The sequence below is a fragment of the Ammodytes marinus genome (genome assembly GCF_949987685.1).
Source record: "Ammodytes marinus genome assembly, chromosome: 7".
Taxonomy (NCBI): domain Eukaryota; kingdom Metazoa; phylum Chordata; class Actinopteri; order Uranoscopiformes; family Ammodytidae; genus Ammodytes; species Ammodytes marinus.
The window spans coordinates 29,579,498-29,602,662 of record NC_137211.1 but is presented as its reverse complement, the minus strand read 5'-3'; the positions used below and the strand labels follow the sequence as shown (position 1 = coordinate 29,602,662).

Sequence of the window (23,165 nt, the reverse complement as noted above, 5' to 3'; positions counted from 1 at the left end):
AAACAAAATATCACATGACATTTTTAGAGTTAAAGTCAAATATACATGTGAAAGGGGGCGCCCTTAGCTCAGTTGGTAGGGCGTCCCCCCCCATGGGCCTCGGCCAGCAGCGGACCCGGGTTCGATTCCAGCCCGCGGTCGTTCTCTGCATGTCACTCCCCTCTCTGCCCCATTTCAACTCTGTCTCTACACTATCAATAAAGCATAAAAATGCCAAAAATATATATTTAAAAAATATACATACATGTGAACAATACAAGTTTATTTCAGTACAAAAATTATTATTTGAAAACACACTTGCACAATAGCCCTGCTGACCTAAGTTAAGGATCACAAATTAAATGCATCATTTTCTGAAATATTTATATACTTTATATTCCACATATAATAAACGCAACACTAGGACATGCAGGTTTACCAAATGGAAAAGAGACACACAAAAGATGCACAAAAAAAACACAATTTAACACAACATATATTTTGATCAAATCCTTCATAATGGAACCATAACATTAAAAACTGACTGTTTCACATTTTACATATTTAGGAATAACTGTTGACTCGCAGCTCTCATTTAAGAAACATGTGAAGCAAGTGTGTAATAGAGTCAAATTCAATTTAAGGAGTTTTAGGTACATTAGGAACCAGCTCCCTCTAGATGCAGCAAAGCTTTACCTGCACTCCATGATCTTTTCACACATCTCATACTGTATTACAAGCTGGTCACAAACTGGAAAAACAACACTTGCTCCACTGCAAACGCTTTACAAACAAACACTCAAGGTACTGGACAAAAAGCCATTACGATATCACCACTGTAACATAATTCAAAGACATAATCTTATAACTTTTGATAGTTTTGTGTTTCTTGCAGATGTATGTTTAGTTTATAAAATAATGAATGATTTGGCCGCTCCTCCATTAAATGAGTTTGTGTCACTGCGCACAGAGAATAGGATAACTAGAACGTCCAACAGAGGGGACTGTGTAGTACAGCACAGATCCACTGAGTTTGGCATGTCTGTATTTTCAGTTAGAGCCACCAAGTCTTGGAACCTAGTACCAAGGGACATAAGAGAGTGGAACACCTTTGCTGGTTTTAAATGTAAGATGAAGTCATGGCTGAAATTAACCCAAGCATGTACCCATCATGCATAGATTGTTTTCTTAATGTTGTGATGTCCTGTTTTCTTGGTGTCTCACTGTTGTGATGTTGTTGTGGTATCCTAAATGTTGTGATTTTATTGTTTGTATTGTGTTGTTGTGTTTTACTGTTGTGAAATTGTGTGTAATTGTTTTTACACTTCAGTGTTAGGTTCCCATTTTGACAGAGATGTTATCCTCTGTCTCCTGCCCAGGGACTACAGATGAAAATTATCTTATAGCTAACTCTGGTACTGCTAATGAGCTGTGCATTGTCCCTGTTAAATAAACAAACAAATAAATAAATAAATGTAAAGAAGGCAACCTGTACGCAGAACTAATTCTATTTAGACGTCCTTCTATGTAGTAAAATGAATGTGTTTTATAGGACACAACACAAAAATGACACATGACAAACAAACAGACATGTCCTTGTTTTCCAGATGATCAAAAATACACATCTATAAGTTTGAAACATCCATTATTGAGGGGAGAGGACAGAAAGGATTCACATGTCATGTTGTCAGTAATACCCGACAGACAGTAAAAAGCCCTGAATCAGGGTACACTCATCAAACACTTGGTATGAGGAACTTACTAAATCAGAAAAACTAAGCTGCCAGAGATGTTGTTCAAAATACTTCCTCATTTAGTAAAGGAACAGTTTACTAGATTCCTGGTCACCATACCTCTCATCATGGCAGCTGCTTCCTCAGTTACAAAGCATAGGTATTATTGAGCAATCTTAAAAACCTCTTTCACAGATAAGATTCTGAGGTTTGAGCTTCCTATTGTACTGTTTGTACAGTCAAATAATTTGACATTTGAGCCAAATGCACACATTTTTTTATTAGATTATAGAGAGTGAAAATGATGTCTTAATGTTGATTTGTGTTGTGTTTTACGTGAACAAAATAAAGATGAAGAGGCATAAGACTTGCCTGGAAATCCAGACCCTGATATCTTGAACGATAGAGGGTCTGGCCATGATCAATAGTAATTTCCAACTCAAGGGGCGTCTCCTACTCGTGCATTTCAAATGCCACTGCACGCAATTGGATAGCACTACAACCAATCAGAGCGATGCACAAGTTGACGTATTAAGCCCCGTTTGTTTGGCGAACAGCGGTCTAACTGTTAAATTAAACTTTTGCCGTGGTCGGACGGCGAAACAGAACATTCCACTTACTTGCTAATGAAAGATTTGAGTGCCGTCTTCCAAATCGTAAAACGTCGAGGCCAAAGCCGTCTCAAACTCAAACAACATTTCCGCAGCCAGAGCACCTTACAAAGGGCTGTGGCCCGCCCATATCAGATAGAACAATTTGATTGGTAGCTCAGGATTTCAGGACATATTTAATGAGCTTCAATGGAGAGTGCCCAGACCAACAGGCGCAGCAAATTTATTTGCCAGCGGCTATAGTGGCAGGTCTGGAAATGCCAGGCTTGATAAGACGGTACTTAGCCTAAAATCTTAAACTTTAATGTAAAATCCCCCCCAAAGAAATTCTTGTGTGTGTGAGTGCAACACAGGAACGCTTGATGAATTACTGATATTGATATCACTGAAGCACAGTGGTAGTACAATGACATGGTGTGTTGTGCTCAAACTGTCTTTTTCTTGGTTGAGGTGAACTGTTCCTTCACATTGTGAATCAATACCTCAGCACAGCATACTAGCATACCAACAGTGAATTTTTTTCCCATTCACTTTTGACCAACCCTTTTAATGTTGGTCACTTTGGCTGTCAAGACTGTCCCAGGTGGTTGCTGCTCTCTAAAAAACTATGTAAAGAAAATGAAGAATTAACATCAGAGTTTATATAATTCCCTTTACCTGACCCTTTATATTCATTATCATTGATCATGTTAACTGAAGAGCCTTTAAAATTACTATTTTCAGTTTAACATACCTGTTTAACCAGCTCCCTGATCTCTGCTTCGGTGATATTTCCACTGGAAGTTATCCTCACCTTTAGATGTGCCGTTGCCACCAACACTGTAGGGAATAAAAACAAACATTCAGGTGATAAAAAAAATATATATACAGTTTATATATAATGTCTATATTTTTGTAAGTTCATCCTAATGGAACATGTTTAAACTTGACTCACTTACTGTATATTCAATCAGAAAAAAACTAAGTCCACTCACTGAATTGCCATTAATAATTTATCTGTAGGGGAGAACGGGGTTATATGTCACACGGGTTGGTTGTCACAATCGTTATATCTCGGAACCAGAAGGCGCTGTCTGTTAAATTTTGGTATGTAAATATCCAGAATTGGGATCAGAGGTCACCTACATAGTCTTCCTTGGAGTTAGACTGCTGAATTTGAGGTGAGAGGACTGTTTGTGTTTTTCATGTCAAATAGAAAATATTTAGCTCCTCAGGATTTTTTTTCTAGGCTTTTACACAATGGGTTTATAACAAAACACTTGTAACAATTGTGGTTAGCAAGCAAATTTGTTGTCAGATGGTTGTTGGCCTTGATGCTAGCAAGAAATTCAAATCGGGGTTGGTCGTCACATTTTTTGGGGGGTTGGTTGTCATGTTATCCAAAGGCTGCAGCCAGAAAAGGAACCCAATAACGAAATAAATTGTAAAGCTGTATCCTCACTGACACCCCAGAGAAGGAAAGAATAGAGCAGGAAAGTTGATGGGGGTCGGTTGTGACAACCGACCCCCTTGATGGGGTCGGTTGTCACAATATGTAAGGGTGTCTTTGATGATTCATTTCAGATAGAAAAAGTGATGGATACACATTTCAAGCCAACATCTTAAGCTTCAATTTAATGTAGAAATGACTATTGAATGAGCAATTCTCACTAGAGTAAAAAGTGTGCCTACTTACCCCGTTCTCCCCTATGAAGACAGAATACAAAAAGTAAAAAGAAAAACACTTAAAGTTAAGTTACACACCTAGAGGACCTGCAGTTGGGGTAGTTGGAGGGGCAGTTGTGGTGGTTGGAGGGGCAGTTGTTGTTCGTGGTGCAGTGGTTGTTGTAGTTGGTGCAGTGGTTGTTGTAGTTGGAGGGGCAGTTGTTGTAGTTGGGGCAGCAGTTGACGTTGTCGTTGGGGCAGCAGTAGTTGTTGTCGGGGCTGCAGTTGTTGTGGTTGGCGGGGCAGTTGTTGTAGTTGCAGGGGCAGTTGTCGTAGTTGGGGCTGCAGTTGTTGTAGTTGGAGGGGCAGTTGTTGTAGTTGGAGGGGCAGTTGTTGTAGTTGGAGCTGCAGTAGTTGTAGTTGGAGCTGCTGTTGTTGTAGTTGGTGCAATAGTTGTTGTAGTTGGAGCTGCAGTTGTTGTTGTGGGGGCGCCAGTTGTTGTAGTTGGAGCTGCGGTTGTTGTTGTTGTTGTTGTCAGGGCTGCAGTTGTTGTTGTTGTGGGGGCGGCAGTTGTTGTAGTTGAAGCTGGAAACAAAAAGGAAGGCAAGGCAAGGAAAGGCAAGTTTATTTATATAGCACAATTCAAACACAAGGCCACTCAAAGTGCTTTACGGGGGCAAGATTAAAATACATAAAACACATTAGAAGACATTTAAAAGCGAATGAAAAGAAGTAAAACATTTAAATTAAATTAAAAGTACAGGTTAAAATGGAAACAGAAAAGACTTCAGACTCGATTTAAAAGAACTGAGGGTTGCAGCAGACCTCAAGTTTTCTGGGAGTTTGTTCCAGATATTTGGTGCATAAAAACTAAAAGCTGCTTCTCCTTGTTTAGTCCTAACTCTTGGGACTGTAAGTAAACCTGTCCCAGACGACCTAAGGGCTCTGGACGGTTCATAACGTATCAGCAGATCAGTAATGTATTTTGGCGCTAAACCATTTAGTGCAGGGGTGGCCAACCAGTCAGAGACAAAGAGCCACATTTTTTACTGTGTTACTGCAAAGAGCCACATCGTACACACGGGTACACAGTGGCGATTCCAGGAAATTTTGACTGGGGGTGGCCAAGGTGGGCCACAGAGTTAGAGTGGGGTGGCCATCGCACACCTGAATGAATAGCATGTGATGTGCTGTACAACCAATTCAAAGATGATTTATAATCCCAAATGCCCAAATCATGTTAGTATCCATTGTAATGTTTGTCAGAAAACTAATCCCCTGAAGGGGGGTCTGGGGGCATCCCCCCCCAGAAGATTTGTTTGTGTTTTTAACATGTAATCTAAGCATTCTGGTGCATTCTGGCGAAGATAATAAAGGAAAAAGTCAATATTTATTTCAGCTCAGATGAATAGTAAAATTAGCAAAACAACATAACTTGCTAGCAGCCAGATGCCTAACAACCGCACAGAGGGACGGATGACCACTAGCTTTTGACCAAATATCTTGCTAAAAAAATAAACCTTTATTTATGAAAGTCTGCCCTTGCTAAGAACATGTTACACTCGCTAACTACAAACTTTAATTTTTTTATTCAGATTTCAAAAATCTGCTGGGACACGTGCCTATACACGTGCATGGGTGGCACACATGTCACAAGCACACTTATGCTGTTTTCAAGACCTTTGCTGACCAGAGACCAGTTCTAGTGGCCACAGTCCGACCATTAATTTAGTAATTGAAAATTGCAAACTGATCTCATATCAGTGGATTGGAATGTTTGTGTGATGAACTTGGCAACTACCTATCAAAAAAAGTTAAGAAAGAAAAAAAATACATATCATCTCTGAACTAGGATACATATCAGGAAAAAATGTAATTAAAAAAATAAAATTAAAATAAAAAATAACATTTGAACTGGGGGGGGGGGGGGCACTGGAGTGGCCAGTAAGATTTCAGGGGGGGGGGCGTTTTTATTTTCGCGGGGAGCTTGCACATGCATGCACAAGCATTATTTATTAAAAGAAAAAAAAAAAAAAAAAAAACAGGGGGCCCCACACTAGGACTTAAAACGGGCCCCCAGATCGTTAAGGCCGCCCCTGTGATAATGACAGGACTGAACTAAAGACGACAGGGCAGTCATTTTCAACAATGAACATTGTGTGCACTGCCTCACACACAAACTCTCAGTTCAACCAAGTCCACAAACAAAAATATAACAATTTAAAATAGCGTTTTTCTCTTACTATGCATGTTGCTTTGTGGGACTTACTTTTAGCATGGAGAGAGCTGAAGTGGCGCTGAAGATTTGAAGCCTTGAAATGCGCAAATGACACCTGGCATATAAGGCAGAATGGCCTGCCATAACGTTCAACAAAAAATATGAACTCTCCCACTCTGTTTCGGAGCGAACTTGACACAAATAGTTTACTCACGGAAAACCTCCCTCCAAGCTGAGCGGGCAGTTTTATGTTGCGTCCGCACCAAACGTTTGCGAACGTTATGTTGCGTCCTCAATTAAACATTTGCGAACAGGCACATAGGGCTTACACATTAATAAAAAAAAATGAAATAATAGACAACATGTCAAACGAACGTAAGAGCCGCATGAAACGTTTGCGAACATGCACACACATAGGCCCACACAAAAAAAAAAGTATAAAAAAAAAAAAAAAAAAAAATTATCACATAATTTGATATGAACTGAAGAGCCGCACGAAGCTGGGCAAAGAGCCGCATGCGGCTCGCGAGCCGCGGGTTGGCCACCCCTGATTTAGTGCTTTATAAACCAACATCAGTATTTTGAAATCAATTCTTTGAGTGACAGAAAGCCAGTGTAAAGACCTCAGAACTGGGGTAATGTGATCCACTTTTTTGGTCCTAGTGAGGACTCGAGCAGCAGCGTTCTGAATTAGCTGAAGCTGTCTGATAGATTTTTTTGGAAGGCCTGCAAGGACACTGTTACAGTAGTCAAGTCTACTAAAGATAAATGCATGGACAAGTTTTTTTAAATCTTGCTGAGACATAATTCCTTTAATTCTTGATATGTTTTTATGCTGACTTATTAATTGATTTAATGTGTTTCTTGAAATTCAAGTCGGAGTCTATGACAACACCAAGATTTCTGGCTTGGTGTGTGGTTTCTAGCATAACAGATGTAAGCTGTGCGCTGACTTTTAATTGTTCATCTTTGGCACCAAAGACAATTACTTCAGTTTTGTCGTTGTTTAATTGAAGGAAATTTTGGCACATCCAATCATTGATTTGTTCAATGCACTTACTGTTAGGTTGCCATGGCGGCGCATTTAGATGCAGCGACCTCTCTCTGTCCCAACAATGCGGTGTTTTGTTCGTTTAATAAGTGTTTGTCCGAAAGATTTCCGTGTTCGTCTCGTAAGTTTATATTGGAGTACTACAAATACAGTCGACAGGCTTTGCTAGACATCTGCAAGAGCAAGATCCACAAAGTTGTGGACATTACTGAAGAGGCACTAAGGGAGCTCGGAATTCTCCGCCGGCCTGAGACTACACAGACTGCTTCCCCTCCCCCGGAAAGGAAGCGTCGGAAGCGGTGTGCGAGGAAGCAGAAGAGGGGCAAGCGCGGAGGTATCCGGGCTAGGCTAGCGGCTAGCCCAACTCGCCCAGCCATACCATCCATCATCCTAGCAAACGTACGCTCCTTGGACCACAAAATGGATCATATCAGACTGCTGCGGTCAGTGAATCGGACAGTGAGTAACTGCTGTATGCTTGTCTTCACTGAAACATGGCTCAATGACAACATCCCCGACTCCGCTGTACAACTGGAGCAGTTTACATGCTATCGAGCTGACAGAGCCCTCGTACACGGAGGCAAGACCCGCGGGGGCGGGGTCTGTGTTTACATCCGTGATGCGTGGTGCCGTGATGCTGTAGTGGTATGTAAACACTGTTCACCACTGGCGGAGGTTATGATCATTAAGTGCCGTCCTTACTACCTACCGAGGGAGTTTACTGCGATTCTGCTGGTCGCGGTATACATCCCCCCAACCTCTAACACCAGTGACAGGTACGCAGCACTTTGTGAATTGTATGAAGCCATCAGTGAACAACAGACAGCACACCCAGATGGATTCACCATCCTCGCTGGAGATTTTAACCATGCAAATCCAAAAACTGTCCTTCCAAAACTCTACCAGCATGTCAATTTCCCTACAAGAGGACTAAACACTTTGGATCAAGTTTTCACTTCTCATAAGGGAGCATACAAGGCCTCCCCCCTCCCCCACATCGGACTCTCTGATCACATCACTGTGATGCTAATCCCAGCATACAGACCGAGAGTAAAAATCACCAAGCCGGTCCGGAAACAGGTACGTGTGTGGCCAGAGGGGGCCACCTCTGCTCTTCAGGACTGCTTTGCAACAACAGACTGGGAAATGTTCAAACAAGCAGCCACATACAACAACCACACTGACATTGATGAGTACACAGACACTGTTACCGCTTACATTAGTAAGTGCATTGATGATGTGACCCACACAAAGACCATTGTCACTCGGGCTAACCAGAAGCCATGGCTGACAGGGGACGTCCATCGGCTGCTGAGGGCCAGGGACAACGCATTCAAAGCTGGGGAGGAAACTGGCCTGAGAACAGCGAGAGCCAACCTGTCCCGTGGCATCAGGAAAGCAAAACAGGACTATACAAAAAAGTTAACCTGCCACTTTAAAGACAGCAGAGACACGCAGAGCCTGTGGAAGGGCATTCGGACCATCACGGATTACAAGCCCGCGCCAAAGATCTGCGATGCCAACATCTCTCTGCTCAACAACCTCAACAGCTTCTTTGCACGGTTTGAAGCAACTAACAACACAAGCCCAAAGAAAACTCCACCTCCTCCCCACGATCAGGCTCTGTGCCTGTCCGCTGCCAGTGTGAAGAGGATATTCGCCACTATCAATCCACGGAAAGCAACGGGCCCAGACAACATTCCAGGCCGGGTGTTGAAGGACTGCGCTGAGGAGTTAAAGGATGTTTTCACGGACGTCTTTAACACTTCTTTGAGGCAAGCTGTTGTTCCGTCACATTTCAAGGCCACCATCATCATACCTGTGCCAAAGAAACCTGCTCCATCCTGCTTCAATGACTACCGACCCGTTGCACTGACCCCCATCGTGATGAAATGTTTTGAACGGCTAGTTATGTCACACATCAAGTCCTCCCTCCCAGCCACCCTGGACCCCTACCAGTTTGCTTACCGAGCCAAACGGTCCACCGAGGATGCAATCTGCTCTGCTCTCCACCCTGCCCTCACCCACCTGGACACAACAGACTCATACGTCAGAATGCTGTTCTTAGACTTTAGTTCAGCATTCAACACCATCATCCCACAACAACTTATCTGTAAACTAGACCAGCTGGGGCTCAGCACCTCGCTTTGCAACTGGGTGCTGGACTTCCTCAGCGAGAGGCCACAGACAGTACGAGTCGGAAATAACACCTCAAGCAGCATCACACTCAGCACTGGGGCCCCCCAAGGCTGTGTGCTCTCGCCCCTGCTCTTCACCCTGCTGACTCACGACTGCACACCAACCTACAGCACCAATCACATGGTGAAGTTTGCGGATGACACCACTCTGGTGGGTCTCATCACTAAGAACGATGAGACCAACTATAGGAAGGAGGTCAACCTTCTGACCACATGGTGCAGCAACAACAACCTCCTGCTGAATGTCAGCAAAACTAAGGAGATTGTTGTTGACTTCCGGAGTCGCCACACTGAGCACCCACCACTGACCATCGATGGTGCTGCAGTGGAGCGAGTGAGCGGCACCAAATTCCTGGGGGTGCACATCAGCGACGACCTCTCCTGGACCACCAACATTGCATCACTGGCGAAGAAAGCCCATCAGCGCCTCTACTTCCTCCGCAAACTGAAGCAAGCACGAGCCCCCCCATCCATCATGTGCACATTCTACCGAGGCACCATTGAGAGCATCATGTTCAGCTGCATCACCGTGTGGGGTGGGAGCTGCGCTGAATACAGCAGGAAAGCACTGCAGCGCGTGGTTAACACAGCTGCAAAGATCATCGGTGCCCCACTCCCCTCCATGCAACACACATACAACACCCGCCTCACCAGCAAAGCGATTAAGATTGTGAGCGAGGCCAGCCATCCCGCTCACAGTCTGTTCAACCTCCTGCCCTCTGGAAGAAGGTATCGGAGCTTACCTGCCCGCACCACCAGGCTCAAAAACAGCTTCATCCACCAGGCTGTCAGGAAGCTAAATTCTCTCCCCTCTTAACTGTCTTTGCACTATAATACACACCATACAGACTGAATTAGCTGATATTTATCTATCTTTAAAAATGCACTATACTACAAGACACTTTGCTGCCAGTATTGACTGCCTTTTTGCACAATTATTTACTTTATTCATAGAGAAACTCCTATATTTTATGTCATTGTCTATCTTGTCTATTTTTAGTGTTGTCTCGTATATTGTTGTTTGTGCCTGTGCACTTTTTATATGTTCACCGCGGGATAGGGGAAACGTTTTCTCGACTCCCTTACATGTCTTGTACATGTGAAGTGTTGACAATAAAGCTGACTTTGACTTTGACTTTTGACTTACTCAGTGCTTGTATCGGACTGTAGTCTCTTGGTGATATGGTTATGTAAATTTGTGTGTCGTCTGCATAATTATGGTAGCATAATTTGTTCTTATTCATAATCTGAGCTAGTGGGAGCATGTAGATGTTAAAAAGAAGAGGCCCAAGAATGGAACCTTGGGGGACCCCGCATTCAATATGTGTCCGCTCAGATGTGAAATTGCCTATTGACACATAGTAGTCTCTGTCCTTTAAGTAGGATTCAAACCAGTTTAGTACAGTTCCAGAGAGTCCAACCCAGTTTGCTAGTCGATCTAGTAATATGCTGTGGTCAACTGTGTCAAAAGCGGCACTGAGATCCAGTAAAACTAAAACAGAACTTTTGCCACTGTCTGTGTTTAAGTGGATGTCATTGAGGACCTTAACCAGAGCAGTCTCAGTGCTGTGGTGTTGTCGAAATCCTGACTGGAAAACATCAAAGCAGTTGTTCATTGCTAAGTAGTTATTTAGCTGTTGATAAACAGCTTTTTCAATGATTTTGCTTAAAAATGGTAGGTTTGATATGGGCCTATAATTGTTCATGAGCGAAGTATCTAGATTGTTCTTTTTTAGGAGTGGCTTGATGACTGCTGTTTTCAGGGCCTGTGGGAATACACCTGTCCGAAGGGACATGTTGACAATTTGTAGAACATCTGAGGCCATACAGCTAAAAACAGTTTTAAAGAAGCCTGTGGGAAGAATGTCAAGGCAACAGGAGGAGGAGTTCAGGTGTTGTATAATGTCCTCCAGGTTTTTGTGGTTTATCAGATAAAATTGTGTCATTGCATTTGGATTGATTTTAAGTGGGCATAGCGATGACACATATGTTGAACTTTGTATTGATGCAGTGACAGCTTGTCTAATTTTGGGAATTTTCTCAGTAAAGAAGGAGGCAAATTCATTGCAGGCCCTCGTGGAGAGATGTTCAGACGCTACTGACACAGGAGGGTTTGTTAATCTGTCGACAGTAGCAAACAGGGCACGTGCATTGTTGTTGTTTTTGGTGATGATGTCAGAAAAGAAAGACTGCCTTGCACTTTTCATCTCTGAGTTAAAAGTGCAAAGTTTCTCTTTGAAGATGTCATAATGAACCTGGAGATTTGTTTTTCGCCAGCTGCGTTCCGCTTTACGGCACTCTCTTTTTTCTATTCTGACCTGCGGGGCATTTCTCCAATGAGATCTTTTCTTACCAGAGACAACCTTCATCTTAGTGGGCGCAATAGCATCTATAACACTTGTAAATTTGCCATTAAAGTTGTCTAAAAGCTCATTAACTGAGTTACAGAGGAGGGGTGGTATTAAAGAAAATGCTTGAATAAATGTTTCACTGGTATTTTCTGTAATATACCGTTTTTTGATTACTTTTGATTGATCAGTTGTGTGCACAGACATTTTACTCTCAAAAAATAAACAGGAATGGTCTGAGAGGGGACCTATATCTGCCACTGTTACGTCTGAAATGTTCATTCCTCTGGAAATGATAAGGTCCAGAGTGTGCCCTTTGTTATGAGTTGGTTTGTCAACATGCTGATTTAGTCCAAAGTTGTCAAGGACACAGCACAGTTCTTTCGCACATCTGTCCTCGGGTTTGTCGATATGAATATTTAAGTCTCCAACAATTAATACACAGTGAAACTCAATACAGATTACAGACAGCAGCTCAGAAAGGTCATCTAAAAAGCTTGTATTGTATTGTGGTGGCTGGTAGATATTGATGAAAATAGCTCTAGAGGCTGAATTTAACTGGAGAGCCACATACTCAAATGAATCAAAATTTCCATAAGACATCTTTTTGCATTGTAGAGATTCTTTAAACAAAATAGCAACCCCCCCTTCTTTTTTATGCACTCTGGATTCACTCACGAAAGTGTAGTTTGGGGGGGCGGACTCTATCAGTACAGCTGAGCTGTTATCTTGGTCTAACCAAGTTTCAGTTAAAAACATAAAATTAAGATTGTGCCTAGTAATAAGATCATTAATTAAAAATGTTTTACCTGCCTGATGTTTAATAAAGCTAAATTTAGTGTGTTCGAAGCATTGTCAGCCCGATTTATTTCAGCAGATTGTGGCTGAAGAGGAATGCTTATCAGATTTGATAACGGTTTCCCGTTTCTTGAAATAAACCTTGAAAAACAGGGCCCCGGCTTATCCTGTGGGTCGAAGGCGATAACTGTGTAGCCGCGGCCCGGCACATATCAACAACACTTTAGTTTAACAAAAAGCTACTTTGTGCTTTAACAATTGAAATATTTGATTAAGTATATGTTTGATGCTTACGTTCACCATTGATGAGTATGGAGCTGCCTTCAATGTCAAAGCCGTTGACGTTTGAAGATGCAATGATCAAAACATTTGCAATCTGAGTTCCAGAAGGAATTGTTGTAGTTGTATCAAATTCAGCGTTTGCATCTGTGATAATTGATCCATTTCTGCAGAAGGAGAAACAAAAAGATTTAAAGTATCAGATTTAGCCCAATTATCTCAAATTGTGACACGATAAGTCTTGAAATATTACCTGAATCGCACCACTCTAAAGGACCTAAATGAAGGGAATTCTGTATGGAAGAAAGCTCCAAGCTGCAAAAACATAAAGCATGTGTTATTTTACCATAGAATTTTTTGTGTGGGCGCTTGGAAACTTGAAAAAAATAAACAAAGTTGGTTTACCAGCAGATTTTTTTCTAAGGGTTAGACTCACCTGTGTTTCTATCATTGAAGCTCGATTTCTAAAAGCTGTTGATGATGGATTCAGCAGGTCAGATGTAAATGTGGCTTGAACAGATCTGAAGGACACCCTTTGTGTTATGGTTGCTACAGTTGTTGTAGTTGGTGCAGCAGTTGTTGTTGTCGGGGCTGCAGTTGTTGTTGTTGTGGGGGCGGCAGTTGTTGTAGTTGGAAACAAAAAGGAAGGCAAGGCAAGGAAAGGCAAGTTTATTTATACAGCACAATTCAAACACAAGGCCACTCAAAGTGCTTTACAGGGGCAAGATTAAAATACATAAAACACATTAGAAGACATTTAAAAGCGAATGAAAAGAAGTAAAACATTTAAATTAAATAAAAAGTACAGGTTAAAATGGAAACAGAAAAGTCTTCAGACTCGATTTAAAAGAACTGAGGGTTGCAGCAGACCTCAAGTTTTCTGGGAGTTTGTTCCAGATATTTGGTGCATAAAAACTAAAAGCTGCTTCTCCTCGTTTAGTCCTAACTCTTGGGACTGTAAGTAAACCTGTCCCAGACGACCTAAGGGCTCTGGACGGTTCATAACGTATCAGCAGATCAGTAATGTATTTTGGCGCTAAACCATTTAGTGCTTTATAAACCAACATCAGTATTTTGAAATCAATTCTTTGAGTGACAGGAAGCCAGTGTAAAGACCTCAGAACTGGGGTAATGTGATCCACTTTTTTGGTCCTAGTGAGGACTCGAGCAGCAGCGTTCTGAATTAGCTGAAGCTGTCTGATAGATTTTTTTGGAAGGCCTGCAAGGACACTGTTACAGTAGTCAAGTCTACTAAAGATAAATGCATGGACAAGTTTTTCTAAATCTTGCTGAGACATAAGTCCTTTAATTCTTGATGTGTTTTTAAGGTGGTAGTATGCTGACTTATTAATTGATTTAATGTGTTTCTTGAAATTCAAGTCGGAGTCTATGACAACACCAAGATTTCTGGCTTGGTGTGTGGTTTCTAGCATAACAGATGTAAGCTGTGCGCTGACTTTTAATTGTTCATCTTTGGCACCAAAGACAATTACTTCAGTTTTGTCGTTGTTTAATTGAAGGAAATTTTGGCACATCCAATCATTGATTTGTTCAATGCACTTAATCTGTGCTTGTATCGGACTGTAGTCTCCTGGTGATATGGTTATGTAAATTTGTGTGTCGTCTGCATAATTATGGTAGCATAATTTGTTCTTATTCATAATCTGAGCTAGTGGGAGCATGTAGATGTTAAACAGAAGAGGCCCAAGAATGGAACCTTGGGGGACCCCGCATTCAATATGTGTCCGCTCAGATGTGAAATTGCCTATTGACACATAGTAGTCTCTGTCCTTTAAGTAGGATTCAAACCAGTTTAGTACAGTTCCAGAGAGTCCAACCCAGTTTGCTAGTCAATCTAGTAATATGCTGTGGTCAACTGTGTCAAAAGCGGCACTGAGATCCAGTAAAACTAAAACAGAACTTTTGCCACTGTCTGTGTTTAAGTGGATGTCATTGAGGACCTCAACCAGAGCAGTCTCAGTGCTGTGGTGTTGTCGAAATCCTGACTGGAAAACATCAAAGCAGTTGTTCATTGCTAAGTAGTTATTTAGCTGTTGATAAACAGCTTTTTCAATGATTTTGCTTAAAAATGGTAGGTTAGATATGGGCCTATAATTGTTCATGAGCGATGTATCTAGATTGTTCTTTTTTAGGAGTGGCTTGATGACTGCTGTTTTCAGGGCCTGTGGGAATACACCTGTCCGAAGGGACATGTTGACAATTTGTAGAACATCTGAGGCCATACAGCTAAAAACAGTTTTAAAGAAGCCTGTGGGAAGAATGTCAAGGCAACAGGAGGAGGAGTTCAGGTGTTGTATAATGTCCTCCAGGTTTTTGTGGTTTATCAGATAAAATTGTGTCATTGCATTTGGATTGATTTTAAGTGGGCATAGCGATGACACATATGTTGAACTTTGTATTGATGCAGTGACAGCTTGTCTAATTTTGGGAATTTTCTCAGTAAAGAAGGAGGCAAATTCATTGCAGGCCCTCGTGGAGAGATGTTCAGACGCTACAGACACAGGAGGGTTTGTTAATCTGTCGACAGTAGCAAACAGGGCACGTGCATTGTTGTTGTTTTTGGTGATGATGTCAGAAAAGAAAGACTGCCTTGCACTTTTCATCTCTGAGTTAAAAGTGCAAAGTTTCTCTTTGAAGATGTCATAATGAACCTGGAGATTTGTTTTTCGCCACCTGCGTTCCGCTTTACGGCACTCTCTTTTTTCTATTCTGACCTGCGGGGCATTTCTCCAAGGAGATCTTTTCTTACCAGAGACAACCTTCATCTTAGTGGGCGCAATAGCATCTATAACACTTGTAAATTTGCCATTAAAGTTGTCTAAAAGCTCATTAACTGAGTTACAGAGGAGGGGTGGTATTAAAGAAAATGCTTGAATAAATGTTTCACTGGTATTTTCTGTAATATACCGTTTTTTGATTACTTTTGATTGATCAGTTGTGTGCACAGACATTTTACTCTCAAAAAATAAACAGGAATGGTCTGAGAGGGGACCTATATCTGCCACTGTTACGTCTGAAATGTTCATTCCTCTGGAAATGATAAGGTCCAGAGTGTGCCCTTTGTTATGAGTTGGTTTGTCAACATGCTGATTTAGTCCAAAGTTGTCAAGGACACAGCACAGTTCTTTCGCACATCTGTCCTCGGGTTTGTCGATATGAATATTTAAGTCTCCAACAATTAATACACAGTGAAACTCAATACAGATTACAGACAGCAGCTCAGAAAGGTCATCTAAAAAGCTTGTATTGTATTGTGGTGGCCGGTAGATATTGATGAAAATAGCTCTAGAGGCTGAATTTAACTGGAGAACCATATACTCAAATGAATCAAAATTTCCATAAGACATCTTTTTGCATTGTAGAGATTCTTTAAACAAAATAGCAACCCCCCCTTCTTTTTTATGCACTCTGGATTCACTCACGAAAGTGTAGTTTGGGGGGGCGGACTCTATCAGTACAGCTGAGCTGTTATCTTGGTCTAACCAAGTTTCAGTTAAACACATAAAATTAAGATTGTGCCTAGTAATAAGATCATTAATTAAAAATGTTTTACCTGCCTGATGTTTAATAAAGCTAAATTTAGTGTGTTCGAAGCATTGTCAGCCCGATTTATTTCAGCAGATTGTGGCTGAAGAGGAATGCTTATCAGATTTGATAACGGTTTCCCGTTTCTTGAAATAAACCTTGAAAAACAGGGCCCCGGCTTATCCTGTGGGTCGAAGGCGATAACTGTGTAGCCGCGGCCCGGCACATATCAACAACACTTTAGTTTAACAAAAAGCTACTTTGTGCTTTAACAATTGAAATATTTGATTAAGTATATGTTTGATGCTTACGTTCACCATTGATGAGTATGGAGCTGCCTTCAATGTCAAAGCCGGTGACGTTTGAAGATGCAATGATCAAAACATTTGCAATCTGAGTTCCAGAAGGAATTGTTGTAGTTGTATCAAATTCAGCGTTTGCATCTGTGATAATTGATCCATTTCTGCAGAAGGAGAAACAAAAAGATTTAAAGTATCAGATTTAGCCCAATTATCTCAAATTGTGACACGATAAGTCTTGAAATATTACCTGAATCGCACCACTCTAAAGGACCTAAATGAAGGGAATTCTGTACGGAAGAAAGCTCCAAGCTGCAAAAACATAAAGCATGTGTTATTTTACCATAGAATTTTTTGTGTGGGCGCTTGGAAACTTGAAAAAAATAAACAAAGTTGGTTTACCAGCAGATTTTTTTCTAAGGGTTAGACTCACCTGTGTTTCTATCATTGAAGCTCGATTTCTAAAAGCTGTTGATGATGGATTCAGCAGGTCAGATGTAAATGTGGCTTGAACAGATCTGAAGGACACCCTTTGTGTTATGGTTGCTACAGTTGTTGTAGTTGGTGCAGCAGTTGTTGTTGTCGGGGCTGCAGTTGTTGTTGTTGTGGGGGCGGCAGTTGTTGTAGTTGGAAACAAAAAGGAAGGCAAGGCAAGGAAAGGCAAGTTTATTTATACAGCACAATTCAAACACAAGGCCACTCAAAGTGCTTTACAGGGGCAAGATTAAAATACATAAAACACATTAGAAGACATTGAAAAGCGAATGAAAAGAAGTAAAACATTTAAATTAAATAAAAAGTACAGGTTAAAATGGAAACAGAAAAGTCTTCAGACTCGATTTAAAAGAACTGAGGGTTGCAGCAGACCTCAAGTTTTCTGGGAGTTTGTTCCAGATATTTGGTGCATAAAAACTAAAAGCTGCTTCTCCTCGTTTAGTCCTAACTCTTGGGACTGTAAGTAAACCTGTCCCAGACGACCTAAGGGCTCTGGACGGTTCATAACGTATCAGCAGATCAGTAATGTATTTTGGCGCTAAACCATTTAGTGCTTTATAAACCAACATCAGTATTTTGAAATCAATTCTTTGAGTGACAGGAAGCCAGTGTAAAGACCTCAGAACTGGGGTAATGTGATCCACTTTTTTGGTCCTAGTGAGGACTCGAGCAGCAGCGTTCTGAATTAGCTGAAGCTGTCTGATAGATTTTTTTGGAAGGCCTGCAAGGACACTGTTACAGTAGTCAAGTCTACTAAAGATAAATGCATGGACAAGTTTTTCTAAATCTTGCTGAGACATAAGTCCTTTAATTCTTGATGTGTTTTTAAGGTGGTAGTATGCTGACTTATTAATTGATTTAATGTGTTTCTTGAAATTCAAGTCGGAGTCTATGACAACACCAAGATTTCTGGCTTGGTGTGTGGTTTCTAGCATAACAGATGTAAGCTGTGCGCTGACTTTTAATTGTTCATCTTTGGCACCAAAGACAATTACTTCAGTTTTGTCGTTGTTTAATTGAAGGAAATTTTGGCACATCCAATCATTGATTTGTTCAATGCACTTAATCGGTGCTTGTATCGGACTGTAGTCTCCTGGTGATATGGTTATGTAAATTTGTGTGTCGTCTGCATAATTATGGTAGCATAATTTGTTCTTATTCATAATCTGAGCTAGTGGGAGCATGTAGATGTTAAACAGAAGAGGCCCAAGAATGGAACCTTGGGGGACCCCGCATTCAATATGTGTCCGCTCAGATGTGAAATTGCCTATTGACACATAGTAGTCTCTGTCCTTTAAGTAGGATTCAAACCAGTTTAGTACAGTTCCAGAGAGTCCAACCCAGTTTGCTAGTCAATCTAGTAATATGCTGTGGTCAACTGTGTCAAAAGCGGCACTGAGATCCAGTAAAACTAAAACAGAACTTTTGCCACTGTCTGTGTTTAAGTGGATGTCATTGAGGACCTTAACCAGAGCAGTCTCAGTGCTGTGGTGTTGTCGAAATCCTGACTGGAAAACATCAAAGCAGTTGTTCATTGCTAAGTAGTTATTTAGCTGTTGATAAACAGCTTTTTCAATGATTTTGCTTAAAAATGGTAGGTTAGATATGGGCCTATAATTGTTCATGAGCGATGTATCTAGATTGTTCTTTTTTAGGAGTGGCTTGATGACTGCTGTTTTCAGGGCCTGTGGGAATACACCTGTCCGAAGGGACATGTTGACAATTTGTAGAACATCTGAGGCCATACAGCTAAAAACAGTTTTAAAGAAGCCTGTGGGAAGAATGTCAAGGCAACAGGAGGAGGAGTTCAGGTGTTGTATAATGTCCTCCAGGTTTTTGTGGTTTATCAGATAAAATTGTGTCATTGCATTTGGATTGATTTTAAGTGGGCATAGCGATGACACATATGTTGAACTTTGTATTGATGCAGTGACAGCTTGTCTAATTTTGGGAATTTTCTCAGTAAAGAAGGAGGCAAATTCATTGCAGGCCCTCGTGGAGAGATGTTCAGACGCTACAGACACAGGAGGGTTTGTTAATCTGTCGACAGTAGCAAACAGGGCACGTGCATTGTTGTTGTTTTTGGTGATGATGTCAGAAAAGAAAGACTGCCTTGCACTTTTCATCTCTGAGTTAAAAGTGCAAAGTTTCTCTTTGAAGATGTCATAATGAACCTGGAGATTTGTTTTTCGCCACCTGCGTTCCGCTTTACGGCACTCTCTTTTTTCTATTCTGACCTGCGGGGCATTTCTCCAAGGAGATCTTTTCTTACCAGAGACAACCTTCATCTTAGTGGGCGCAATAGCATCTATAACACTTGTAAATTTGCCATTAAAGTTGTCTAAAAGCTCATTAACTGAGTTACAGAGGAGGGGTGGTATTAAAGAAAATGCTTGAATAAATGTTTCACTGGTATTTTCTGTAATATACCGTTTTTTGATTACTTTTGATTGATCAGTTGTGTGCACAGACATTTTACTCTCAAAAAATAAACAGGAATGGTCTGAGAGGGGACCTATATCTGCCACTGTTACGTCTGAAATGTTCATTCCTCTGGAAATGATAAGGTCCAGAGTGTGCCCTTTGTTATGAGTTGGTTTGTCAACATGCTGATTTAGTCCAAAGTTGTCAAGGACACAGCACAGTTCTTTCGCACATCTGTCCTCGGGTTTGTCGATATGAATATTTAAGTCTCCAACAATTAATACACAGTGAAACTCAATACAGATTACAGACAGCAGCTCAGAAAGGTCATCTAAAAAGCTTGTATTGTATTGTGGTGGCCGGTAGATATTGATGAAAATAGCTCTAGAGGCTGAATTTAACTGGAGAACCATATACTCAAATGAATCAAAATTTCCATAAGACATCTTTTTGCATTGTAGAGATTCTTTAAACAAAATAGCAACCCCCCCTTCTTTTTTATGCACTCTGGATTCACTCACGAAAGTGTAGTTTGGGGGGGCGGACTCTATCAGTACAGCTGAGCTGTTATCTTGGTCTAACCAAGTTTCAGTTAAAAACATAAAATTAAGATTGTGCCTAGTAATAAGATCATTAATTAAAAATGTTTTACCTGCCTGATGTTTAATAAAGCTAAATTTAGTGTGTTCGAAGCATTGTCAGCCCGATTTATTTCAGCAGATTGTGGCTGAAGAGGAATGCTTATCAGATTTGATAACGGTTTCCCGTTTCTTGAAATAAACCTTGAAAAACAGGGCCCCGGCTTATCCTGTGGGTCGAAGGCGATAACTGTGTAGCCGCGGCCCGGCACATATCAACAACACTTTAGTTTAACAAAAAGCTACTTTGTGCTTTAACAATTGAAATATTTGATTAAGTATATGTTTGATGCTTACGTTCACCATTGATGAGTATGGAGCTGCCTTCAATGTCAAAGCCGGTGACGTTTGAAGATGCAATGATCAAAACATTTGCAATCTGAGTTCCAGAAGGAATTGTTGTAGTTGTATCAAATTCAGCGTTTGCATCTGTGATAATTGATCCATTTCTGCAGAAGGAGAAACAAAAAGATTTAAAGTATCAGATTTAGCCCAATTATCTCAAATTGTGACACGATAAGTCTTGAAATATTACCTGAATCGCACCACTCTAAAGGACCTAAATGAAGGGAATTCTGTACGGAAGAAAGCTCCAAGCTGCAAAAACATAAAGCATGTGTTATTTTACCATAGAATTTTTTGTGTGGGCGCTTGGAAACTTGAAAAAAATAAACAAAGTTGGTTTACCAGCAGATTTTTTTCTAAGGGTTAGACTCACCTGTGTTTCTATCATTGAAGCTCGATTTCTAAAAGCTGTTGATGATGGATTCAGCAGGTCAGATGTAAATGTGGCTTGAACAGATCTGAAGGACACCCTTTGTGTTATGGTTGCTACAGTTGTTGTAGTTGGTGCAGCAGTTGTTGTTGTCGGGGCTGCAGTTGTTGTTGTTGTGGGGGCGGCAGTTGTTGTAGTTGGAAACAAAAAGGAAGGCAAGGCAAGGAAAGGCAAGTTTATTTATACAGCACAATTCAAACACAAGGCCACTCAAAGTGCTTTACAGGGGCAAGATTAAAATACATAAAACACATTAGAAGACATTGAAAAGCGAATGAAAAGAAGTAAAACATTTAAATTAAATAAAAAGTACAGGTTAAAATGGAAACAGAAAAGTCTTCAGACTCGATTTAAAAGAACTGAGGGTTGCAGCAGACCTCAAGTTTTCTGGGAGTTTGTTCCAGATATTTGGTGCATAAAAACTAAAAGCTGCTTCTCCTCGTTTAGTCCTAACTCTTGGGACTGTAAGTAAACCTGTCCCAGACGACCTAAGGGCTCTGGACGGTTCATAACGTATCAGCAGATCAGTAATGTATTTTGGCGCTAAACCATTTAGTGCTTTATAAACCAACATCAGTATTTTGAAATCAATTCTTTGAGTGACAGGAAGCCAGTGTAAAGACCTCAGAACTGGGGTAATGTGATCCACTTTTTTGGTCCTAGTGAGGACTCGAGCAGCAGCGTTCTGAATTAGCTGAAGCTGTCTGATAGATTTTTTTGGAAGGCCTGCAAGGACACTGTTACAGTAGTCAAGTCTACTAAAGATAAATGCATGGACAAGTTTTTCTAAATCTTGCTGAGACATAAGTCCTTTAATTCTTGATGTGTTTTTAAGGTGGTAGTATGCTGACTTATTAATTGATTTAATGTGTTTCTTGAAATTCAAGTCGGAGTCTATGACAACACCAAGATTTCTGGCTTGGTGTGTGGTTTCTAGCATAACAGATGTAAGCTGTGCGCTGACTTTTAATTGTTCATCTTTGGCACCAAAGACAATTACTTCAGTTTTGTCGTTGTTTAATTGAAGGAAATTTTGGCACATCCAATCATTGATTTGTTCAATGCACTTAATCGGTGCTTGTATCGGACTGTAGTCTCCTGGTGATATGGTTATGTAAATTTGTGTGTCGTCTGCATAATTATGGTAGCATAATTTGTTCTTATTCATAATCTGAGCTAGTGGGAGCATGTAGATGTTAAACAGAAGAGGCCCAAGAATGGAACCTTGGGGGACCCCGCATTCAATATGTGTCCGCTCAGATGTGAAATTGCCTATTGACACATAGTAGTCTCTGTCCTTTAAGTAGGATTCAAACCAGTTTAGTACAGTTCCAGAGAGTCCAACCCAGTTTGCTAGTCAATCTAGTAATATGCTGTGGTCAACTGTGTCAAAAGCGGCACTGAGATCCAGTAAAACTAAAACAGAACTTTTGCCACTGTCTGTGTTTAAGTGGATGTCATTGAGGACCTTAACCAGAGCAGTCTCAGTGCTGTGGTGTTGTCGAAATCCTGACTGGAAAACATCAAAGCAGTTGTTCATTGCTAAGTAGTTATTTAGCTGTTGATAAACAGCTTTTTCAATGATTTTGCTTAAAAATGGTAGGTTAGATATGGGCCTATAATTGTTCATGAGCGATGTATCTAGATTGTTCTTTTTTAGGAGTGGCTTGATGACTGCTGTTTTCAGGGCCTGTGGGAATACACCTGTCCGAAGGGACATGTTGACAATTTGTAGAACATCTGAGGCCATACAGCTAAAAACAGTTTTAAAGAAGCCTGTGGGAAGAATGTCAAGGCAACAGGAGGAGGAGTTCAGGTGTTGTATAATGTCCTCCAGGTTTTTGTGGTTTATCAGATAAAATTGTGTCATTGCATTTGGATTGATTTTAAGTGGGCATAGCGATGACACATATGTTGAACTTTGTATTGATGCAGTGACAGCTTGTCTAATTTTGGGAATTTTCTCAGTAAAGAAGGAGGCAAATTCATTGCAGGCCCTCGTGGAGAGATGTTCAGACGCTACAGACACAGGAGGGTTTGTTAATCTGTCGACAGTAGCAAACAGGGCACGTGCATTGTTGTTGTTTTTGGTGATGATGTCAGAAAAGAAAGACTGCCTTGCACTTTTC

General features: G+C 40.9%; 1 long non-coding RNA gene across 1 annotated transcript; it reads right to left on the bottom strand.

Moving 5' to 3' along the window:
• Positions 1 to 2,602: 2,602 nt before the first annotated feature.
• Positions 2,603 to 4,500, bottom strand: LOC307253075. Its single transcript, XR_013844944.1, has 3 exons — positions 4,067 to 4,500; positions 3,057 to 3,142; positions 2,603 to 2,928 (listed from the first exon to the last, which is right to left on the bottom strand). It is a non-coding gene; the product is annotated as an uncharacterized lncRNA (long non-coding RNA).
• Positions 4,501 to 23,165: the final 18,665 nt, after the last annotated feature.